The following is a 25,377-nucleotide window of genomic DNA, read 5'->3' as shown; positions in this document are numbered from 1 at the left end:
TTCAACAAATCAATATTAACCCCTCCGCTGCCAGGCCTTTTCCCCCTCAGGTCCAGGCCTTTTTCTGGCTATTTGGGGTCGTTCGCGGTTAGGCCCTCATAACATTTTGTCCACATCAGCTACCCACGCCAAATTTGCATCCTTTTTTTCCAACATCCTAGGGATTCTAGAGATAACCAGAGTTCATGGGTTCCCCTGAAGGAGACCAAGAAATTACCCAAAATACAGCAAAAATTTCGTTTTTTTAAAGAAAATGGGAAAAAGGGCTGCAGAAGAAGGCCTGTGTTTTTATCCCTGAAAATGGCATTAACAAAGGTTTTGTGGTGCTAAAATCACCATCTTCCCAACTTTCAGGAACAGGCAGACTTGAATCAGAAAACAACATTTTTCAACAGTATTTTGGCATTTTACTGGGACATACCCCATTTTTACTATTTTTTATGTTTTCAGCCTCCTTCCAGTTAGTGACAGAAATGGGTGTGAAACCAATGCTGGATCCCAGAAAGCTAATCATTCCTAAAAAAGTAGACAAAATTCTGAATTCAGCAAGAGGTCATTTGTGTAGATCCTACAAGGTTTTCCTACAGAAACTAACAGCTGAAATAAAATAAATATTAAAATTGAGGTAAACAAAACGCACTTTTTCTCCAAGTTTTACTCTGTAACTTTTTCCTGCAACGTCAGATTTTTTAAAGCAATATACCGTTACGTCTGCTGGACTCTTCTGGTCACGGGGATATATAGGGCTTGTAGGTTCATCAAGAATCCTAGCTACCCAGAGCCAATAAATGAGCTGCACCTTGCAACAGGTTTTCATTCTATACTGAGTATACAGCAATTCATTTGCTGAAATATAAAGAGTGAAAAATATGCATCAAGAAAACCTTTGTATTTACAAAATGAGCACAAGATAAGGTGTTGAGAAGCAGTGGTTACTTGCACATCTCTGAATTTTGGGGTGCCCATACTTGCATGTGAATTACAGGGCATTTCTCAAATAGATGTCTTTTTTACACACTGTCTTACATTTGGAAGGAAAAAATGTAGAGAAAGAAAGGGGCAATAACACTTGTTTTGCTATTCTGTTTTCCCTCAAGTCTCCTGATAAAAATGGTACCTCACTTGTGTGGATAGGCCTAATGCTCGCAACAGGAAACGCAACATGGACACATCACATTTTTACATTGAAATCTGACGTGTTTTTTGCAAAGTCCCTAGCTGTAGATTTTGGCCTCAAGCTCAGCCGCCACCTAGGGAAACCTACCAAACCTGTGCATTTTTTAAAAGTAGACACCTAGGGGAATCCAGGATGGGGTGACCTGTTGGGCTCTCACCAGGTTCTGTTACCCAGAATCCTTTGCAAACCTCAAAATGTGGCCAAAAAAACACTTTATCCTCACATTTTGGTGACAGAAAGTTCTGGAATGTGAGAGGAGCCACAAATTTCCTTCCACCCAGTGTTCCTCCATGTCTCCCGATAAAAATGGTGCCTCACTTGTGTGGGTAGGCCTAGTGCTCACAACAGGAAATGCCCCAAAACACAACATAGACACATCACATTTTCCCAAAGAAAACAGAGCTGTTTTTTGCAAAGTGCCAAGCTATGGATCTTGGCCTCTAGCCCAGCCAGCACCTAGGGAAACCTCCCAAACCTGTGTATTTTTTAAAGCTAGAGACCTAGAGGAATCTAGGATGGGGTGAGTTGTGGGGCTCTCACCAGGTTCTGTTTCCCAGAAACCATTGCAAACCTCAAAATGTGGCCAAAAAACACTTTTTCCTCAAATTTTGGTGACAGAAAGTTCTGGAATGTGAGAAGAGCCACACATTTCCTTCCACACAGCATTTCCCCCAGTCTCCCAATAAAAATGGTACCTCACTTGTGTGGGTAGCCCTAGTGCTCACAACAGGAAATGCCCCAAAACACAACATAGACACATCACATTTTCCCAAAGAAAACAGAGCTGTTTTTTGCAAAGTGCCAAGCTGTGAATCTTGGCCTCTAGCTCAGCCGGCACCCAGGGAAACCTCCCAAACCTGTGCATTTTTTTTAAAGCTAGAGACCTAGAGGAATCCAGGATGGGGTGAGTTGTGGGGCTCTCACCAGGTTCTGTTTCCCAGAAACCATTGCAAACCTCAAAATGTGGCCAAAAACACTTTTTCCTCAAATTTCGGTGACAGAAAGTTCTGGAATGTGAGAAGAGCCACAAATTTCCTTCCACCCAGCATTTCCCCCAGTCTCCCAATAAAAATGGTACCTCACTTGTGTGGATAGGCCTAGTGCTCACAACAGGAAATGCCCCAAAACACAACATGGACACATTACATTTTCCCAAAGAAAACAGAGCTGGTTTTGTCAAAGTGCCAAACTGTGGATTTTGGCCATTAGCTCAGCTGGCATCTAGAGAAACCTACTAAACCTGTGCTTTTTTGAAAACTAGACACCTAGGGGAATCCAGGATGGGGTGACTTGTGGGGTTCTCACCAGGTTTTGTTACCCAGAATCCTTTGCAAACCTCACAATTTGGCCAAAAAACACCTTTTCCTCACATTTCGGTGACAGAAAGTTCTGGAATGTGAGAGGAGCCACCCAGCATTCCCCCAAGTCTCCTGATATAAATGGTACCTCACTTGTGTGGGTAGGTCTAGTGCCCGCGAAAGGAAATGCCCCAAAACACTATCTGGACTCTTCAAAATTATCAAATACAAAACTACCTGTTTTTGCGGGGGGCACCTTCATTTTTGGTCCAGGGCTCACCAGCCATACAGAGAAACCTACCAAACACAGACATTTCTGAAAACTAGACACCTGAGGGAGTCCAGGAAGGTGTGACTTGCATGGATCCCACTGTTTTTTCTTACCCAGAAACCTCAAATGTAGCTGAAAATCAAATTTTTCCCACTTTCTGTGTGGGATCACTGTACCAGGAGTAATTTCCTACCACCCAATATTCCCTTCAGTCTCCCGGTAAAAATGATACCTCACTTGTGTAGGTGGGCCAAGTGCCTGTGGCAGGGAAGAGCCAAAAACATGTCAAATTTGAGGGGAAACCAAAGCGGGTCCAAAAGGGCAGTTTGAAAAAAAAACATTTTTAGGCAAGTGGGGCAGAATTTTTATCGGTATAGATGAGAAAATGCTGGGTGGTAGGAATTTTGTGGATTCCTGCAGATTCCAGAAGGTTCATCACAAAAATGTGAAAAAAATGTGTGATTTCCAGCAAAGTTGGAGGTTTGCAGGGCATTGTGGGTAAGAAAATGGTGTGGGTTCATGTGAAGCACACCACCCTGGACTCACCCAGATGTTTAGTTTTCAGATGTGTCTAGGTCTTGTGAATTTTTCTACATGGCAGCGTCCCAAAGTCCAAAAAGTGCAGCCCTTACCATTCCAAGTTGGACGATTTTGAGAATTAACCAAGCTCTCATGGCCCAAATGTGAAACCAAAACCCAAAATAATCAAATGTCCTCTTGCTTGCTATGGGATAAGATGTTTTAGTGTGCGGAGGAAGAGCTGAAAGACTGTTACCCCCTTCATTTGCGGTGGGGACCTAATCGGCCCCTTACTGGTTGGTAGCCACCACCCCACTTTTTTCTTTTTAATTCCCTGGCATCTAGGTTTGTAGCCACCACCACACTATTATTTTTTTTTAAATTCCCTGGCATCTAGTAGACTTTCTGCCACCCCCGGGTGTGGATTGGGGGTAATTGCCCCATCTGCCCACTGGTGGTCAGAACAACTTTGGCCCCATTTATTTGGGGTGGGGGTAGGGCCATACCCCTACCCTCTTATTTTGAAAAAAAAATCTTCCCTGGTCTCTGGTGGGCTTTCTGCCCCCCCTTGGGGGCACATGGGCCTTTTCGCCAAAAGTAATGTGCCCCCATGTGGAGCAACCCTTGCCCAAGGGGCTGTCCCCCAAACAAAAAACACACATACACACACACCAATCCCTGGTGCCTAGGTGGTATCTGCCCCCAAGGGGAGTAAAAATGGCCTAAAATAAATTTGCCCCCCAGGGGAGCGACCCTTGCCTAAGGGGTCGCTCCCCTTGCGTGAAATTGGCTAAAAAAAAAATCCATGGTGCCTAGTGGTTTCTGCCCCCTTGGGGGCAGATTGGCCTAATAAAAATTAGGCCGATCTGCCCCAAGGGGGGCAGAAATGCTGTAAATACAATTTGCCCCCCAGGGGAATGACCCTTGCCTAGGGAGTTGCTCCCCTTGCGCAAAATGTACTCAAAAAAATAATCCCTGGTGTCTAGTGGTTTCTGCCCCCCTTGAGGGCAGATTGGCCTAATAAAAATAGGCTGATATGCCCCAAGGGGGGCAGGAATGGCCTAAATACAATTTGCCCTCCAAGGGAGCGACCCTTGCCTAAGGAGTCTCTCCCCATATGTAAAAAAATAAAGTAAACAAAAAATATTATCCCTGGTGTCTAGTAGTTTCTGCCCCCAGAGGGGGCTGAAAAGGCCTAAAAATATTTTGACCCCCTGAAGAGCGGCGCTTGCTCAAGGGGCCGCTCCCCTCATTCAATAATATATATTTTTTTAATTCCCTGGAGTCTAGTGGTTTCTGCCCCCCTTGGGGACAGATTGGCCTAATAAAAATAAGCCAAAATGGCCTAAAAGTAATTTTGCCCCCGGGGCACGACCCTTGCCTAAGGGGTCGCTCCCCGCATATATATATATAAAAAAAAATGATCCCTGGTGTCAAGCGCTTTCTGCCCCCAGGGGGGCAGAAATGGCTTTAAAATAAATTGCCTCCCTGGGGAGTGGCTCTTGCCCAAGGGGCCACTCCCCTTATTGAGAAATACAAAAAAAACAACTCCCTGGTGTCTAGTGGCCATTTCTGCTGCCATCAGACGCCATGGGAGGGTCGGGGGTGGAACTGGAAGCAATTCCCCTTCCATCCCTGCCCAGGGGAGGGGGGTGTGAGGCCCCTGGATGGAGCGCTAGCGCTTACCCCGAGGGCCCTTATCTGGACATAACGGTTACATCCTGGGACCCGAGCGGTGCTGCCCAGGACGTAACCTTTGCGTCCAGGGACCCAAGGGGTTAAAGAAAAGGTGCTTTATTTTCCTAAATTCAGCCCCGTTGACTAACAAGTATGTCCACAACGAATGTGGAAAGCCCAGGACTTTGTATACATTTTCAATATATGCAAAGCGGTTTGGTAACTATACCTGTGACAATCATTCAATAAGGAGCGATAGAGGCTGTGCGTGGATGAAATGGCTATGTTGAGTGTAGGGTAGTGTGATCATCACAGGTGATCATCCCAAAAAGGGCAATCATTGTTTGGACATGCGTTCCATTATGTTCCAGCACCACAAGATCTGATTTTTTTCAATGAGAGGTCAATGACTAAATAGATTGACACTTTGCAGGGGTACTCACAGAGATTTTATGGAGGGTCAAACTCTATGGTTTGCTGTTTTACTGAGGGCCATGTTGTCTGAAGGCCAAATGCAAAAATGTACCTGGCATTCTGACATCAAAAGCACACTCTTTTACCCAATCACATTATAAGTGAGTATTGGCAAAGCAAATAAGTTGCGCTTATGAGAGCTATTGGCTTTAGCAATGTTTTATAATCATGCTGTACAGCAGCGTGGATGCTCTGCAGTGTGGCTAAAACTATTTTTTTTAAAGTGCTATGACACAGCCAGGGCTAATGTGCTTTTATTTTTAATGGACCATAGTCCTTTTATTATTTTTAGGCATGCTCATATACAGCATAGCTACAAATCATTGTCAAAGTTGACAATGCTCGCTGTATTGCATGAACAAAGGCAATGGCAGAGCAAATAGACTCAAAGGTGAGACCTATTGGCTTTGCAGTACAACACCTCTGATTCTGAGCAAACCAGTCAATCTCTCCTTGCATGAAAAAGAAAAAATATCACATTAGGCAAAAAAATCTTATGACATAAAAGAAGCAATTGCACCCATACCAATGTCTTAGTGACAATACATTTGGAAGCAGAAAATCTGTTTTCATAATTTAAGCAGATAACATCTGTTGCCTAATAAACATCTATTTCAAAGGAGAAACTGCTTCTTTGAAGTGAGTGTGGCATAGTAAAGCATAGCACCAAATGGCAGGAGATTCAACAAGGATGACAGGGAAGAAGAAAAGATAAAAGTAGCACCTCAATTGCAGAGCGATCTGCGGAAGGACAGCAATCAAGCTGAAGCAATCAGTGCTCGGTCCATAGTCCAACCGAAAGAAGAGGAAGTGAAACCAGCATGTGCCGGCCAATTCGAAGGCAGCTAATAGGAGTGACAATTAAGCCAATAAATATTAATAAAATGATGGGCTATACGCCCCATGTTGCGTACAATATCTTCCATCAGTGGGAGTACATGCAGCGCATGTGCTGTTGCAGGTGAGACCTAAAAAATAATAAATAGTTTCCTGCCATAGTCCATTACCACCATCAACATCTAATGTCCCTATTCAAATATTTAAATATGGCAAGAAATGGCATCTTGCCACCCTACTCCACCACCCTCAGCGTATTCTCTCCCACACCCAGCATCAACTCTGCTCTCAGCCAGAAAGCAGAGACTAGTGCTGTCCTTACAATGGGTCTGTGGTAGCTCCTCAGAAGAACAGCCTGACATTCCCTGTCAGTGCAGGTCTATGCAGCCCTGCACTGACTGCGGAGGTGGGGCCAGGCATTCTTCCATCTCTTTTGGGTCAGTGAAGTCCTGAATAATTTGGGAGTTGGTGGACTATGAACCATCGCAAGTGCCTACTCCATGCCTCTAGCGACTCAGCAAACGTGGTGGATGAATGTCCACCAGAGAACTGATGTGGTGGATGAATGTCCACCAGAGAACTGATGTGGTGGTCCACTACATCTGAAAACTAGTGTGCTTTATAACAAGGACTGCTTTAATGACACCTGTTGTCTAGTGGTGTAGCCAGTTTGGTATGTGCCTCAGTGCACAGAGGGGTTTTAAGGTATGGGCAAAGTGGGCAATTGCCCAGAACCCGACCTTCGGAGAGCCCCTGGGAGAGTGAACTTTCCTGTTGCTTACTTCTGAGCATTTCTGCATCTCAACTCTTTTCATAAAATTCATTATTGTTTTTAAAACACAGGATATGAACTAGAAATAAAGGGTAATAAGATTAAAATATGTTTCAGATGGGGCCCTCAAAACTCTTCTTGTTCCTGGCCACAAAATCCTTAAGATGACACTGTTAGTGCACAAGGGCGGCTGGTAATATGTGATAGTGGTGGGACCAGTGAAGTGCCCCACTGCATCCCAAAACACATACATAAAACAAACATGCAGAATGAAAACACTTGCATGCTGTACAATAACATTAAAAATAGAATAAATGTACTTACCTGGGTTGCGTCCCCTGTTTCCTTCGCAGTGTGGGGCTCTGACGGGCATAAGCGGAAGAGAACACTTCCCTAAACAAGCCGAGCTATGCTGTCATGCTCTTAACCAGCATAAGAGCAGCGCTAGGATTGGATGGGGGTGGCTGGCTAGACACTCTTTCAGGCCTGTAGGCTTGTGCTTGGTCTCCACCCTCTTGTCTGAGACAGCTGGGTGGAGATCTTCAAAGTGTGCATGTCAGTTTGGCCGGTGCAAGACAGCCGGCCAAACTGATATGCGCAATTTGCAGTTTCTGGCCAGCCACTGCTCTAATCCTCCATGCAGCAGAGGACACGTCCCTCATTTCTCCCGGGTCCGGGGCAGGCTGCGACGTGCCTTGTGAAAATAAAATGGCAATCAAATCATTTCATCGCCATTTTATTGTTCACATTGATGTAGCGTGGCTTGCAGCAGGCGGAGGGGAAGGGGTGGCACTCCCCCGCCCTCATGAAGAAACCACTGCTGCTAGTGCAAGAAAGAAAATGGCCCCTTGCTGCTGTTTGAGCTGTGAAATACAGCAAAAATCCTGCTTCAGTGGGCCTTCAGGCCTCTGGGCCCCGGCACTACTACACCTGCTGCACCAATGGAACCTACACCACTACTGTCGTCCAGACAAATAATTAGTGCTGGTGGGTGTGCATGCAGATTATAGGCCCATTGGAAAAGTAGACTTGTCAAAACCCGTGAAGAATTTGAAAAATATTCAATATGGAGAAATGTTTGGAATAAAAGGTGCAAATAATGGATTAAAAAGCATATTGGGCAACAATATTGTAAAACTGTACTGATTCAACGACCACTTTATAAGTCCATATGGGTTTATTCTCACGTTGCACCAAGAACAAACTAAACACTAAAGGAGTTTATATCTCTTCTTCAATGAGCCTGTGGGGAAAAAGAGTGCTTTGTGGTACATTTCAAAGAACTGTCAGGCTATAACATGACTAATGTAACATGAATGTAAATGCACGCCCAACACAATCCTAGGCTGTGATAGCCTATTATTTTCTAGCTAACCATCTTGGACATTTATGTACACTGGAGTATAGGTCTACTGTCCACCTGGCCCTACTGCAGAATTTGTGAGGGTTTTACCTGATATACTAGCAACATTCAGTCTTCAATTGACAAATTCCACTTTTCTGGGGGATCTAACATGCACCTGGAAGATGTTATCGCTCAGTTAGTTTCCAGCTTCTTACAGGACATGTCGGTATACTTCAATTAACTCAATTAGTGCCATATTTTAGACCCATTTTTCTCTAATGTGGAGAACATGGGAGTGGATCTCCCTGTACAAACAATCTGGACAGACCACTACTTGATTCTATTTAGCATTCCCATATCATCAGCAGTGTCACCTAAACTCGGCATGATCTTTAAATCACGTCAGTGGTCCAAATTAAACTCAGTTAGTTGGGATCATGCTCTACAGAGCGCAACCTTTCATCCTGTAACTGAGTTGTTGGAGGAGAAGGATGTTTTGTTGTGTTACAATGCTTTACAGGCTTGGGTCATTAATGCACTAGATGAGGTAGTCCCCATCAAAATTTGTAAAAGAGCTAAACCATTGGAAAAGTCGAAATGGTTCTCTCCTGAACTGAAACAACTAAAGAGAGGGTGCAAGGTACAGAAAAGGAGATGTAAAGGGCTATGATGAAGCAGAGAAACATATTTATAAAACGCTGGTAAAGAAATTTCAACATGCTATCCGTAAAGCACGGATACATTACATTGCCAATAGGATTAGCTCCACTCCCAATACTACAAAAGAAATGAATCGTATTGTAAACAACTTTTCTAAAAGTCAATTCCACTGAGGGAGGTCTTTCACCCTCTGAGTTTTTGGCAAGGTACTTTCTTGGGAAAGTGAGTAGTATATATGACACACTGGCACCTGGGTCTGTGGTTAACCAAGATGAGGAACCTGGCTTTAGTACTCAGGGAGTCAGTCACTCGAGTTTCCCCCTAATTAAAGAGGAGGTAGCAAAAGTGGCAAGGTCAATTACATCAAGCTCGCCATTAGATCCTGCCCCTATAGACACCTTATTGAAGGGTGGTGATGTTGTGTTGACTGACTTGACAGCTCTGTACAATTTATCACTGAAGAGTGGGCAGATCCCGTCGGACTGGAAACATGCAATTATTTACCCCCTTTTAAAGAAACCCTCTTTAGATCCTACAGTTGTTGAGAACTATAGACCAATAACCCTAGTTCCAGGGCCAAGTAAGATTTTAGAGAAGATAATTATCAGTAAGCCAACAGCTTTTCTGGGAGCTAACAACATTCTCCACCCATCCCAGCCAGGTTTTTGAGCAGATCATAGTACAGAAACCGCTCTATTGAGAGCGACAGAAGATCTTAAACAGGTTCTTGATAAAGGTGGTTCAGCAGCTCTCATTCTTCTTGATTTTAGTACTGCCTTTGAAACAATTTTCTCACTGTGTCTTACTGCATTGTCTGGAAGGTCTAGGGATCTCTGGACTGGCTCTAAGATGGTTGGCCTCCTTCCTCTGTGATAAGAGCTTCCAAGATAGCGAGGGGTCATGATACTCCTCCAGTCATCAATTGAGAGTGGAGTGCCACAGAGCTCGTCATTAAGTCCAACACTCTTTAACATTTACGTCCGCCCATTGTCTCATGTCATTGAGACCTTTGGTTTCTCTATATTTTCCTACACTGATGATACTCAGCTGATAGCTGCGCTGACCCATGACATTGTGATCACCTCTGCTACTCTCAACAGATTTGACTGGGATAGCTAAATGAATGACAGATAGCTACCTAAAATGAAATGGAGAAAAACTGAGGTAATGGTGATTGGTAATAATCCATCGCTTTGGCAACAAATCAGCAGGCCCTCTGTGCTAGGTGACTGTCTGGCACCAAAACCAGATTGGGCTTCATTTTAGATCATAGGCTTTCAATGGCCTCCCAAATGAATAGGATTGCAGGCACTTGTTTTGGTCTTTTGAGAGCGCTTTGGAAAACCCTGAAAAGGCTCCCACCGAAGGCCAGAAAATTATGATCGAGGGTTGATACTTTCATGCCTGGACTATGGGAATTAAATTCATTTAGGCAGCTTAAAAGTGGTGATCATGAAATTACAAGTAATCCAGAACGCCGCAGCTCAGATTCTCCTGGGGATTCCGAAATTTCATCCGGCAAGTGAAGCCGTCAGAACACTTCCCTGGTTTCCTATAAGCAACAGAATTAATTTTCATGTACTTTGCCTGGTTTATCGAGCCAAACATAAGCATGGCCCTAAAAATCTTCATCAATTGATTCACCCTTACCAACCTAGCATGTCCCTCAGATCCGGCTCTTTGGGCCTTCTAGTTATACTCAGGATAGGAAGATCCAGGTGATGCAGTCAGTCTTTTGCTTATTTAGCCCCCAAACTGTGGAACTCGCTTCCGGTTAAATTGAGAAGGGAAAACAATTGGTTGTACTTCCTTATGCAGCTAAAACATACCTCCTCCCTCAGTGGAGTTGCTTGTGGCTCATTGGTCCCTCTCTAGTGCTCGGAAGCCCACTCTCTGCTAGCCATGTGATTTATAAATCTGGTGTAATGTAATGTAAAGTGAAATGAGATGTAAAAACAATTGTACACCTTGTGTGATATAAGCTGTGGACTGTCAAGCCATAGACCACCCCCCAACCCAGTTTTCTCTAAACAAAAAGATACAGACAGCCCAAATAATCATTTTTGGAAACTATGGGTAGCATTTGTTCACAAAAAATCATTGGTTAACGTTCACAGCTGCATTTTAACTATCAACATGTTATCCTGACAATGGAATCAAAAACTTACATACAGGGAGTGCAGAATTATTAGGCAAATGAGTATTTTGACCACATCATCCTCTTTATGCATGTTGTCTTACTCCAAGCTGTATAGGCTCGAAAGCCTACTACCAATTAAGCATATTAGGTGATGTGCATCTCTGTAATGAGAAGGGGTGTGGTCTAATGACATCAACACCCTATATCAGGTGTGCATAATTATTAGGCAACTTAACAAAAAACAAATATATACCCATTTCAATTATTTATTATTACCAGTGAAACCAATATAACATCTCAACATTCACAAATATACATTTCTGACATTCAAAAACAAAACAAAAACAAATCAGTGACCAATATAGCCACCTTTCTTTGCAAAGACACTCAAAAGCCTGCCATCCATGGATTCTGTCAGTGTTTTGATCTGTTCACCATCAACATTGCGTGCAGCAGCAACCACAGCCTCCCAGACACTGTTCAGAGAGGTGTACTGTTTTCCCTCCTTGTAAATCTCACATTTGATGATGGACCACAGGTTCTCAATGGGGTTCAGATCAGGTGAACAAGGAGGCCATGTCATTAGATTCCCTTCTTTTATACCCTTTCTTGCCAGCCACGCTGTGGAGTACTTGGACGCGTGTGATGGAGCATTGTCCTGCATGAAAATCATGTTTTTCTTGAAGGATGCAGACTTCTTCCTGTACCACTGCTTGAAGAAGGTGTCTTCCAGGAACTGGCAGTAGGACTGGGAGTTGAGCTTGACTCCATCCTCAACCCGAAAAGGCCCCACAAGCTCATCTTTGATGATACCAGCCCAAACCAGTACTCCACCTCCACCTTGCTGGCGTCTGAGTCGGACTGGAGCTCTCTGCCCTTTACCAATCCAGCCACGGGCCCATCCATCTGGCCCATCAAGACTCACTCTCATTTCATCAGTCCATAAAACCTTAGAAAAATCAGTCTTGAGATATTTCTTGGCCCAGTCTTGACGTTTCAGCTTGTGTGTCTTGTTCAGTGGTGGTCGTCTTTCAGCCTTTCTTACCTTGGCCATGTCTCTGAGTATTGCACACCTTGTGCTTTTGGGCACTCCAGTGATGTTGCAGCTCTGAAATATGGCCAAACTGGTGGCAAGTGGCATCGTGACAGCTGCACGCTTGACTTTTCTCAGTTCATGGGCAGTTATTTTGCGCCTTGGTTTTTCCACACGCTTCTTGCGACCCTGTTGACTATTTTGAATGAAACGCTTGATTGTTCGATGATCACGCTTCAGAAGCTTTGCAATTTTAAGAGTGCTGCATCCCTCTGCAAGATATCTCACTATTTTTGACTTTTCTGAGCCTGTCAAGTCCTTCTTTTGACCCATTTTGCCAAAGGAATGGAAGTTGCCTAATAATTATGCACACCTGATATAGGGTGTTGATGTCATTAGACCACACCCCTTCTCATTACAGAGATGCACATCACCTAATATGCTTAATTGGTAGTAGGCTTTCGAGCCTATACAGCTTGGAGTAAGACAACATGCATAAAGAGGATGATGTGGTCAAAATACTCATTTGCCTAATAATTCTGCACTCCCTGTATAGCTTAACAAATCAACTTACAGTATTTTCATAAGTATATTTTTACATAATTTTAAGGTCAGCATTGCTCTAGTCCAGAACCCATTTTAGTTATTGGCCAAGCATAAAAGCTTAACAGGTCTATCTCACTTCCATGACTTCAAAAGTGATAAACTAGTATGACAACCTTGTCATTGTGCTCATGTGCCCCCACAGTCCTTGAACACACACACTGTACTGTTCACAGTTGCCGCATCCTGGACCTAAATGTCTACTTTTTGCCCATGGGTTTCTCAGGTTGGGGGCACAGTGGTGAAAAAATAGACCCCCGTTCAGTGTCCCCAAAAACTGCTGACTTCCTCAGTTGCCAAAACTAGGGGTAGAATTGTTCATAAATGCATTCACTTGTCCAGCTGCAAGATGTAAATTTCTCCAAAAGACTTAGAAAACAATTTGAGAACTACTGTTAGAGCCACAAGGTAGCTTCCAGGCCCTTGGGACATCTGTGGGTGTGACTGCCAAGTTTCCTAGGTCCACATGTGATGTGCTATTCCAGTCCATCTTCTTTTTTCTCAGCACTCTGGGACCTTCAGTCCTGATTTATAATTGAATAAACAAGACTACAATTCAAAGAAAAACCTGGACTGGAACAGCACTTCATTCATGGCCCAGGAAACCTGGCAGTGGTGTGGGAGACAGCAAACAGAGTGAAGCCCCAAGCCCCACAAGGTTTTGTAGTCTTTCGGACACCACTTTGGACACCAACTGACATACTCCTGATGACGTGCTTCCGCCCCCACCCCTCCAATTGGAATGTTCCAAGGAAATACCCATACACGATGAGAGCATTGGAAGCCTGAAACACAAAGCAGCTCACAATGTGTGCTGTGGATCCAGGGGGAGACGGTCCATCTGACTGCCAAGCCTAATTGCACAACCACCCTCCGGAGCTTTTGGGAATTGTGTAGGTAGGGTGAGTCCTTCAAGGATTTTTATGTTGAAATTGAAAAACTTCATTTCGGAACCCACTGGGCAGATAGCAAAAGTCATAAAATGCTAAAACATAAAGATAATCTAATAGTGGTGATGGGGGATTTGGCATATTTCCCCCCAAAAAACAATAGTGTCACTTGCCCATCCCCAGCCCTAGTCTCCAGCTGTCCAGAAATGAAGTACCCTACAAGAATACAAATCTATGAAGCATTGAGGATATAGAAGTGGACAGGCCAGCAAATTTATAAGGAGAGCCGAGCCTGAACCATGCCATGAGTTTGGTTTGTTCCTGTCAGCCAAAGTAGAAGCTGAGCAATTGAGAGACCTATTGTGTACACCACGTAGTAGATTAAAAAGTTAATTTTTGGCGAAAAACCAGCTGAGTCAATTTACTTGTAAGACTATAGATGTTTGCCATTTAAGGACAATGAGATACAATGATACTGAGTTGTTTTCTCAGGGTCACAACATTTGGCCTAGGGTGGATGCCAACATTACAGGCCAAGTTTGCGGTCATGAAGTCTGTCATCCGGTCAAAGGAATTATTTCCTGTATATAGAGTTATAGAAAGGACTTGCAAAATATATAAATTACCTAATATTGTTCGAGGAACAAGTTTAGTCAAATGAATGTGATTACATCGTGAAAGATAATTTTCAAAATTAGTATAAATGTTTCCAGTAAACTATAATGATTAAAAATGCGACAATTTTGCCCTCAATATAACAAGAATTGAATAGCATGAAAAGAAGAGTACTCCATTACATGTTATTACTGGATTACCCTGACTTAACCCTCCTTATTCCATAAGGCCCACCACTCAATAAAGGCAGAGAACTAGAGTGGCAATACATTACAAAATCAGAGACGGGGGCATGGAGTTCGTTACAAGATGACAATGCGGAGGTCATTCGGCAACTATCTGGGGCACATATTTTAGCTTTCTTGAGTTGCATTTAATTAAACTGCCACTTCTGTGAAAAAAGGGAAAATGCACCTCTCAGGTGTTATTCTTTTGGTATTTCTGGAAGCAGCTTTCCTTCATTTTGAAGAAATCTGTTTTTTTTTCCTGTTGAAAGTTGCACAGAGGAAAAGTGGTCTGTGCCTTGGCTCGACTCTGATTCGACCTTCAACTTGGCCCGAGAGTTGAGCCAGAGACGTCCTTTTGGCTCGTGCCAGGGTCAGGCCTGCCTTGCCTCGCCTACCTATATGAGCATAATATTGACACTCTTAGACATACTTTACTCGCAGAGAGTTGATTAAATTGATGCAAGGTGCAGTACAATAAAAGTACTGCAGGAAAGTCGATATATTTTCAACAATATAACCAAAATACAGAAGGTTGAATGCAAACCAGGAGTACAGGGTCTCTAGTGTATTGTTAGCAAAAGAACCGAAAAGAGGGAACTTCTGAGAGACGTGTAGCATCCGATTACACGTGCTTACAAGCGCCTTGAGTCCTTAGCTCATATCATAATACCTGTGTATCTGTTGTGAAAGTTATAATTGTGTGTTTCAGCGATGTAGATAGTAAAATAAACTGTGGATGCCATGTCAGGTCTACCTTGACAGTGCAGCTGTCTAAGGCATATATTGTTTCCAGTTCTAGAAAATATGTATAAAGGTTGTGCCAGCTGCTCCCAGTGGAGTCCTGCTTTGCCACTTCAGCCACTAGAATGCATGAGAGAAATGTTTACATCTGAAAAGCATACAATATACTTTCACATCTTTACCCCCCACATGCATTCTTTACAGAAAGCAATCCTTCTTTCCACTTTAGCCAGCATTGGCAAAGTCATTAGATCAGGCTTTAGTGCTATAAATCGCATTGCTGCATACAACCCAAGTAAGCATTATTTGTGAGTGTCAGGGGGAGGGGGGTAAATGAGCACAGTGAAATGTACATTCAGGCGCAGCTCCTCCGCTTGGGTGAAGAAACGTTGCCCCCCCCCCCCCACCAGCAGCACCAGCTGCAAACCTTTTACCAAAAAACAATATTAAACTATGTTTATTATCGGTTTTTGGTAAAAGGGTCGGGCCACAGGCTGTGTCGAGCACTGTGCACCCCCCACCTCACTGCTCATGTATGTTTGGCCCGCCGTCTCCGGTCTGCCAAACACCCATGTGCAATAGGCCCTCTCCAGCCCAACAACACAGATGCCAGGCAGGAGAGAGCCTGCACAGGCTCCCAGTTTGCTTGCGAGCTCCCTGACTGGGCTCTTCCTGTCAATCCTAACGCTGCTCTGAGCAGCGTCAGGATTGGCCGCAGGGCAGGCTGGGAGCCTGTGCCTGCAGCCTGTCTACAGCTTAGGAGAGGAGCAGCGCAGAGGGGATGGTGGCAGCACAGGTACGTTTTTTTAAAATTAATTCTCCCGTTAACCCTCCCTCTCGCGCATGCACTGCCCCGCCCCTGTTTACTACAGTGAGCTGCTCCTGTGTACATTGTGAGCGCAGTGAGTTGTGGAGTTATTTTGGCATTTCATTCCATACTGTCCTCTAAATTAAGCCCTTAATCACTCTCTAGGAGAGGCATAGGTTTGACAATACTGTGTCATGCTGTTTCTGAGCCACTATCCCTCTACTGTACCCTGGGATAGGTGCTCGCTCTTATTGCCATTGGCGAGTCAAGTCTACAAAGGAAGTAACTTAGAATCAAATTGGAATGAAATAGACTCTAAGGCCTCACAATCTCCTTGCACCTATAGTTTCTTATCTGTAAACATTAGAAGCAGGGGTCAAACCTGTGATCAATCCCAGCTTTGCTAATTGACCAAATTGTATGATCCTAGGCAATCGTTTTATTCAGTTTGCCTAATTTTTCTTCTTTATCGTATATGAGAGCACTCTGAAATATATGAGCTCAGGGTGTGAGCTGTACAAAACCCCTTGTGTTTGATTTATTAAACTATAATGTTGGTGGATCATAATATTAAGCAAGAACACATAGAGGCTGCACATAGCAATTGACTTGCCTCTTGGTTCACTAATGGCATTGTTGTCCGGGCAAGGAAGGCATGAATGTTTTCAAGTTCATATTTGATAACGATAACTTGTTTAACTGGTTCTGTGCCAGGGACGTAATGGTTACGTCCTGCAGCACAGTGCTCCTGTGCCAAGGACATAACCATTACACCCCGGCACCAGAGCTCGGAACGAGCTCCATCCGTGGGCTTCCCCCCCACTCCCTCCCCATGGCAGGGCTGGAAGATGAATCGCTTCCATTTCCCCCCCTCGACCTCCCCCGACCCACCCCAGTGACATCTGATGACGTTAGCACGCGATGGCGCTCTGACCTCATCAGAGGCTGCCTCCCATTGCGCTGGAGGCTGAGCTTCCAGTGCGATTGGAAGAGAAATGCATTTGCACTTCTCTTCCGATCATGTGATGGGGGCCTGAGAGGCTTCAAAAGGAAAGAACGGAATTTCCTTCACTTTGAAGTCTCTCAGAGCATTTCAGCAGCCAGATCGTGAAGCAATCCGGCTGCTGAAATGCCCACTAGACACCAGGGCTAATTTCTGTTGGTGAAATTGGCATAAGGGGAGCGACCCCTTGGACAAGGGTCGCTCCCGCTCCCCAGGCGGGCAATTTTTTCAAGGCCTTTTCTGCCCCCCCTGGGGGCAGATCGGCCTATTGTTATTAGGCCGATCTGCCCCCAGGGGTGGCAGAAACCTTTAGGCGTCATGGATCATTTTATTTTATTTTTTTCAGATGAGGGTTGTGGCCCCCTTAGGCAAGGGTCGCTCCCCTGGGAGGCAAAATATATTAGAAGCATAGATCAAACCCAAAATATATTTAGGCCATTTCTTCCTCCCTGGGAGGCAGATCGGCCTGTTTTTATTAGGCCAACCTGCCCCAAGGGGGGCAGAAACCACTAGACCCCTGGAATTTTTTTTTGAAGGTCAATTTCACGTGAGGGGAGCAACCCCTCAGGCAAGTGTCACTCCCCTGGGGGAGGAAATTTGTTGTAGGCCATTTCTTCCCCCATTCGGGGCAGATTGGCCTATTGTAATTAGGCTGATCTGCCCCCGGAGGGGGCAGAAACCCCTAGACACCAGGGACTTTTTGCTTATTTCTTTTTTTTATATATATGTGGGGAGCGACCCCTTAGGCAAGCGGTCGCTCCCCAGGGGGGCAAACTGTCTTTAGGCCATTCCTGCCCCCATTGAGGGCAAATTGGCCTACTTTTATTAGGCCAATTTGCACCCAAGGGGGGCAGAAACCACTAGACACCAGGTTTTTTTTTTTGTTAGTTTCATGTGAGGGGAGCGACCCCTTAGGCAAGGGTCGCTCCCCGGGGGGGGGATTTATTTTAGGCCATTTCTTCTCCCCTTGTTGGCAGATCGGCCTATTTGTATTAGGCCAATCTGCCCCCGGCAGGGCAGAAACCACTTAGGCGCCAGGGATTGGTATGTGCGTATGTGCGTGTTTTGTTTGGGAGGACAGCCCCTTGGGAAAGGGTTGCTCCCTATGGGGGCACATTACTGTTGGCCATATCTGTCCCCCTAGGGGGCAGATCGGCCTATTTTTGGAAGGCCCATCTGCCCCCATGGGAGCAGAAAGCCCACCATAGACCAGAGAAAATTTATTTTCAAAATAAGAGGGTTGGGGTATGGCCACACCTCCACCCCAAATAAATGGGGCCAAAGTTGTTCTGCCCATCGGTGGGCAGATGGGGCAATTACCCCCAATCCACACGCAGGAGGACAGAAAGTCTACTAGATGCCAGGGAATTAAAAAAAAAAAATAGTGGGCCGGTGGCTACCAACCAGTATGGGCCCGGTTATGCCCCCACCCCAACTAAATGGGGTAACAGTCTTTCAGCTGTCCCCCCCGTACACTAAAACATCTTATTCCACGGCAACCAAGAGGACTTTTGATTATTTTGGGTTTTGGTTTTACATTTGGGCCAAGAGAGCTTGGCTAACTCTGAAAATCGTCCCACTTGGAATGGTCAGGGCTGCACTTTTTGGACTTTGGGACCTTGCCATGTAGTAAAATCCACAAGACCTAGACACATCTGAAAACTAAACATCTGGGTGAGTCTAGGGTGGTGTGCTTCACATGCACCCCGCACCATTTTCTTAACCACAATGCCCTGCAAAACTCCAACATTGCTGGAAATCGCACATTTTTCCCACATTTTTGTGATGGAACCTTCCGGAATCTGAAGGAATCAACAAAATTCCTAACACCCAGCATTGTCTCATCTATACTGATCAAAATTCTGCCGCACTTGTCAGCCACAATTTTGTTTTTTTTCAAACTACCCTTTTGGACCCGCTTTGGTTCCCCCTCAATTTCAACACGTTTTTGGCTCTGCCCTGTCACAGGCACCTGGCCCACCTACACAAGTGAGGTATCATTTTTACTGAGAGACTGAGGGGAATGTTGGGTGGTAGGAAATTAGTCCTGGTGCGGAAAAATTTGATTTTTTTAGCTAAATTTGAGGTTTGCTGAAGATTCTGGGTAAGAAAACAATGGAGGATTCACGCAAGTCACACCTCCCAGGATTCCCTTGGGGGTCTAGTTTTCAGAAATGTTTGGGGTTGGTAGGTTTCCCTATATGGCTGCTGAGCCGAGGACCAAAAACGCAGGTCCCCACTCCCCACAAAAACAGGTAGTTTAGTATTTGATAATTTTTATGTATCCACATCATTTTGGGGGGCATTTCCTTTCACGGGCACTAGACCTCCCCATGCAAGTGAGGTACCATCTTTATCGGGAGACTTGGGGAACGCTGGGTGGAAGAAAATTTGTGGCACCTTTCTGATTCTAGAACTTTCTGTCACCGAAATGAGAGGAAAAGGTGTTTTTTGGGCCACATTTGGAGGTTTGCAAAGGATTCTGGGTAACAGAACCTGGTCAGAGCCCCACAAGTCACCCCATCTTGGATTCCCCTAGCTGTCTAGTTTTCAAAACTGCGCAGGTTTGCTAGGTTTCTCTAGGTGCCGGCTGAGCTAGAGGCCAAAATCCACAGCTAGACACTTTGCAAAAAACAGCTCTGTTTTCTTTCTGAAAATGTGATGTGTCTGTGTTGTGTTTTGAGGCATTTCCTGTCACGGGCGCTAGGCCTACCCCCGCAAGTGAGGTACCATTTTTATCGGGAGACTTGGGGGAATGCTGGGTGGAAGGAAATTTGTGGCTCCTCTCAGATTCCAGAACTTTCTGTCCCCGAAATGTGAGGAAAAAGTGTTTTTTTGGCTACATTTTGAGGTTTGCAAAGAATTCTGGGTAACAGAACCTGGAGAGAGCCCCACAAGTCACCCCATTCTTAATTCCCCTAGGTGTTTAGTTTTCAAAAATGCACTGGTTTTGTAGGTTTCCTTAGGTGCCGGCTGAGCTAGAGGCCAAAATCCACAGCTTGGCACTTTACAAAAAACAGCTTTGTTTTCTTTGGGAGAATGTGATGTGTCCATGTTGTGTTTTGGGGCATTTCCTGTCGCAGGCGCTAGGCCTACCCACACAAGTAAGGTACCATTTTTATAGGAAGACTTGGGGGAACGCTGGGTGGAAGGAAATTTGTGGTTCCTCTCAGATTCCAGAACTTTCTGTCACCGAAATGTGAGGAAAAAGTGTTTTTGGGGCCAAATTGTGAGGTTCGCAAAGGATTCTGGGTAACAGAACCGGGTGAGAGCCCCACAAGTCACCCCATCTTGGATTCCCCTACATGTCTATTTTTCAAAAATGTGCAGGTTTGGTAGGTTTTTCCTAGGTGCCGGCTGAGCTAGAGGCCAAAATCCACAGCTAGGTACTTTCCCAAAATTACGTCAGTTTTGTTTGGCAAAAAACACGTCAGATTTCAATGTAAAAATGTGATGTGTCCATATTGCGTTTCCTGTTGAAGGCATTAGGCCTACCCACGCAAGTTGGGTACCATTCTTATCAGGAGACTTGGGGGAACACAGAATAGCAGAACAAATGTTATTGCCCCTTGTCTTTCTCTACATTTGTCCCTTCCAAATGTAAGACAGTGTGTAAAAAAAACGACTATTTGAGAAATGCCCTTTAATTCACATGCTAGTATGGGCACCCCGGAATTCAGAGCTGTGCATATAACCACTGCTTCTCAACACATTATCTTGTGCCCATTTTTGAAAAACAAAGGTTTTCTGGATACCTATTTTTCACTCTTCATATTTCAGCAAATGAATTGCTGTATACCGGGTATAGAATGAAAACCCATTGCAAGGTGCAGCTCTGGGCACCTAGGGTCCTTTATGAACCTACAAGCCCTATATATCCCCGCAACCAGAAGAGTCCAGCAGACATAATGGTATATTGCTTTAAAAAATCTGACATCGCAGGGAAACATTACAGAGTAAAACGTGGAGAAAAATTGCTGTTTTTTTCACCTCAATTTCAATATTTTTTTATTTCAGCTGTTATTTTCTGTAGGAAAACCTTATAGGATCTACACAAATGACCCCTTGCGGAATTCAGAATTTTGTTGATTTTTAAAAAATGTTTAGCTTTCTGGGATCTAGCATTGATGTCACACCCATTTCTGTCACTAACTTGAAGGAGGCTGAAAGCACAAAGAATAGTAAAAATGGGCTATGTCCCAGTAAAATGCCAAAATTGTTTCGAAAAATTGGGTTTTCTGATTCAAGTCTGCCTGCTCCTGAAAGCTGGGAAGATGGCAATTTTAGCACCACAACAACTTTGTTGATGCTGTTTTCAGGGGTTAAAAACACAAGTCTTCTGCAGCCCTTTTTCCCATTTTTAAAAAAAAAAAAACATTTTTGCTGTATTTTGGCTAATTTATTGGTGTCCTCCAGGGGAACCCACAAACTCTGGGTACCCCTTGGGAAAAAAGGAGGCAAATTTGGCGTGAATAGCTTATGTGGACAAAAAGTTATAAGGGCCTAAGCGCAAACTGCCCCAAATAGCCAAAAAAAGGCTTGGCACAGGAGGGGGAAAGGCCTGGCAGCGTAGGGATTTTAAAAATGCCTTTCTATGGAGTGCTATAATCAGATGCACTAAGGTGAAAATCTTCCTCAAGTTAATGAAACACACTTTTTGAATTTTTAAGAACCTTTATAATATTTTCACATTTGTTGTGCATTGTCTTAAATATGAAGGCTTTTCTGAAGATAAGTGATGAAGGACACCTTCTTTGTTTCCTTCAGGTAACCTGTAAATAAATACTGGTAGGATTACTAGCATTCTGAATGCCCTTAGTAAGTCAAACAAACAGCAGCCCGGAGTGCCGCATATAAAGGTCAGGAGGGCGCAAGCAGCCTCAAGGCTGTACTTTGAAGTTCCCTGGTCTAGCAGGTTTTCTGCTCGGAGAAGAAGGGTGTTTTCAGCACAGGCGTTATCTCATCGCTAGCTTCCATGGAAATATAGGATGTCAAAGCTGGTAGTCTGATCTAGTCTGCCCATGTCTTCATGGCACAGGGGCACCTAGACCCAGCTGGTCTGCCCATTCCCTCGCTTTTGAAGAAAACCGCACTCATAGATGGTCTCAAAATTTACCTTTTCTTTTACAGTATTGTTATTTCCTTGTGTCTTTGTAGAAGCATTTTTTGAAATATTTAAATAAAGGCCGCTGTTCTCCACAGGGCCTCCCATTTCTTTCATGTTCGTGAGGGGCAGGCCTCTTACGGGTTGAAAATTGACCATTGTTTTTTTATTAATAATCTTCTCATGTTACTTTTGGGCGGCTATTTTGAAATAATATAATGAATAATTTTTCTATAACTTCTCCTGGAAAGTTGTAATACACATTCACTTGCTTTTCTAAGAACACAATTTCAAGTTTACTCCTGAGTCTCCTCTTTTCCATATTTGCACCATCTGGAACTAGGTGCGCATTTCTGGACAATATGTCGATACTCCTACTGTGCAAATCCTTCAGTAGTAATTAGTTTGTGGTCCAATGTGTGGCAAGCAAGCATCAGTGGATGTGCATATCTGCCGTGTAACAGAGAGTAAGCTTCAGGGTGTGCTATGATTTGCCAAACACTACTTACCAACCCTCAGCGCGCCTAGAATTGCCACCCTCAGTATGTACTCTGATGCATGATCAGATTTGCTACACATAACTTAGCAATCGTTTTGGTTTGTTCAGTAATGTCACCCATGAGTTGGAAATCAGACGGGATGCTAGGGAGAATCTTGCGTGAGTAAGTGTTGACCTCGTCAAACTACCAGTTAGACCAATTCCGAGTAGCCCTGTGATATCCCGCGTGGTTTGTTTTTTCTTACAGTTGCTCGTTATTTATCTTTTCCCCACATAATGGGGATGGTGACTCAGGTAGTCGATTAACCTCCACTAAGGAGAGGCTTAGGATTGAATAGGTATGGACTCTCCACTCTTGTCTACCTCAAATGTTATCTGCTTTGCAAATAGGTTAGGAATTAGAGTAGCTGAAGGTTCCATCTATCTGTGCATCCCTTTCTATTTGTCCAAAACACCAGACACATATGACACATTTGAAAGACCGTGTGCTGCCTCGCTATATTTGGGTTTTGTTGGGCTGTATGTATCCTTTCCTGCTTCGTGTGTATTGTGAATGTCTCTGTGTGCTGGTCTGCCTGGATGGTTGTCTATATGTCGTTTAGTATGTGGTCATGTGTAACCCTACTGTCTTTTGGACTGTGTGAAGAGGAATGTGAAGCCAGTGTGCACTAGTGGATGTCTGCGTGTTTCTGTAACAAAGTGCGATAGCTTTTGAGTCCATATATGTCTATGAACATGTTGTCTTGTTGATATATGTGGGTATATGTTATCTATGCCATTGTGTGTAGGGATGTTGTGTATTTCTTTGTGCATGTACTCGGCAAAGGCAAACTCATAGGCTTCGCCAGTGTTTGTTTATATGAATATTGTGTTTATACTGTACAAATACGTCACATGGGCCACCGTGCGCCTTTTGGGAGGTGCTTGCTGACACAAAACTGTGGCTCCGTAGCCTTAAATATTGTTCTATGTGACCAATGTTACTCTTTCCCAGTTCGATGGTACACATTTTGTGAACCTCGGAATGATGAGAGAGAGATTCTGCTCTGCCAATATTCGATAATATGAAGTGCAAGTTTTGCTCATGTCTCTATCACCATTGAGTATGGTGAGTGCAATGATGTATTCCTGTCAGTGATAATGCTATCCCTCAGCTGGATGAATCCGCCCTCTCACGGCAGCGCAGCCCTTCACCTGCTCCCTGGACGGGAGTGCACCTGCTGGCTGCGTCCCCGGCTGTCTCTCTGCCCACAGTGCTGACGTCACCTTGGGAACCACGGGCTCCCCTCCCTCTTTCCGAGCGACACACGGGGTCAGGGAGTGACAGGCACAGCAGCAGCACGGGGTGACACCAGCCGCCGCCCCCACCCCGGAGCCAGGGCCCGCGCTCGCCACAGCAGAGGCTGGCTCTGCCCCTGCACTGCTGCGGCTGGGAGGAGGCCCTGTGCCCGGTCAGGGGAAGGAACGAGAAAGCGGCTGGACCAGGAGCCGGTCACCACCATCTGAAGGTAGGAAGGGGGGAGCTCAGGGACTCCGAGAGGGCCGGTGTCCCTGCTGCCTGCCCCGCGCCGCCCTGCGCACAGCAGGTTGTTTTCAGGGAAGGGCCGTGTTGGCGCCGCCTGGATTCCGCATTAAGATGCCCGTGCAGGAGCCGCGCACGGAATGCCGGCGTCACGGTTGCCCGTGTTCATGCCAGGAAGCGTTGCGTGCACCCTAAACAAGGAGCTTTGGGGGACAGAAAATCATCGCATTCCATCAGAACACGCCCATACGCCCCACGTGTGAATACTGGATGCGGATGTATTTCATGGATGCGTTTCGTTTATTGTATACACGGGTAATTGATCAACCTCAGAAGCGCCACATTTAAATAGAAATGCAGTTTTTATAGCTGCCAAGCGACCTCAATGCTTGAAGATAAAGAGACCAAAAGGTGATTTCCCAGGATCAAACAGTTTGGGTGAGTGGGGAAGCGGGGATTATGCCACAGTTCCCCTGGCGTCGCCTTTGACAGACACTACAACACGCCGACAGCTTCAGGCACTGAAACAATTAAGTTGTTGTCGCCCTCTCTCCCCCTGGTGCCCTGGTGACGCCACCCTGTTTTTGTACGACTAGCCCAGGTACTACTACTTGTACGCCTGCTATCAGCCTCTTCCAGTTCACCTGTTGTAAGGAGCGGGGCAGGCATCGTACTGTTTGTTCCTTTGCTGATGGAGGGGGCGACACTGCTTTGTCTCACTGCTTCTGCAGTACGCTGGCGCAGGCAGCACGGTATTTTTCCTAGCTGTGCAGATTGGACATACGCGGATAGACTCTTTCTTTGCGTTTAGGGTAGTGCTGCTGTCATCCTGTTTTCCTGCGCACCTGCTGCTGTCACGTGGACCCGTAGATTTAGTTCGAGCGGTGCTCAGTGCCTCCAGCGTTAAGGGTGCGCTCTCTCCTCTCTCGACGGCGGTGGAAAGTTATCATGGGTACTGTAGACACAGCAGTGTCGAACTGCTTCCAATCTCTATGCCGGTTGCGTACATTGATGCGACTATTCTGGTGCCTGAACCCGCTGGTATGATATTGTTTACTGAATGAGCTGCGATAGTTAAAGCTCGTTATCCGAAATTATTTGCCAGAAGAGACACGTCGCTCTTTTACTCCGGGCTTTAAACTTAAAATGATAGAAGACATAA

General features: G+C 45.0%; 1 protein-coding gene across 3 annotated transcripts in view; it reads left to right on the top strand.

Moving 5' to 3' along the window:
• The window catches only part of ARHGEF37 (Rho guanine nucleotide exchange factor 37), a 280,710-nt gene that overhangs the window by 70,669 nt on the left and 184,664 nt on the right, over nt 1–25,377 (top strand). Inside the window, exon 1 of one of the 3 annotated variants that reach the window (XM_069244613.1) lies at nt 23,868–24,201. The exons of 1 other annotated variant lie outside the window; for it this stretch is intronic. The gene's annotated coding sequence lies outside the window, so the exon portion shown is untranslated. Of the gene's footprint in view, nt 1–23,867; nt 24,202–25,377 lie in introns of those variants that run through there. One more of the 3 variants, XM_069244611.1, reaches the window with a different exon arrangement.

The sequence above is a fragment of the Pleurodeles waltl genome, chromosome 7 (assembly GCF_031143425.1).
Source record: "Pleurodeles waltl isolate 20211129_DDA chromosome 7, aPleWal1.hap1.20221129, whole genome shotgun sequence".
In the NCBI taxonomy this organism is placed as follows: Eukaryota; Metazoa; Chordata; class Amphibia; order Caudata; family Salamandridae; genus Pleurodeles; species Pleurodeles waltl.
This window is presented reverse-complemented; position numbering and strand designations above follow the sequence as displayed.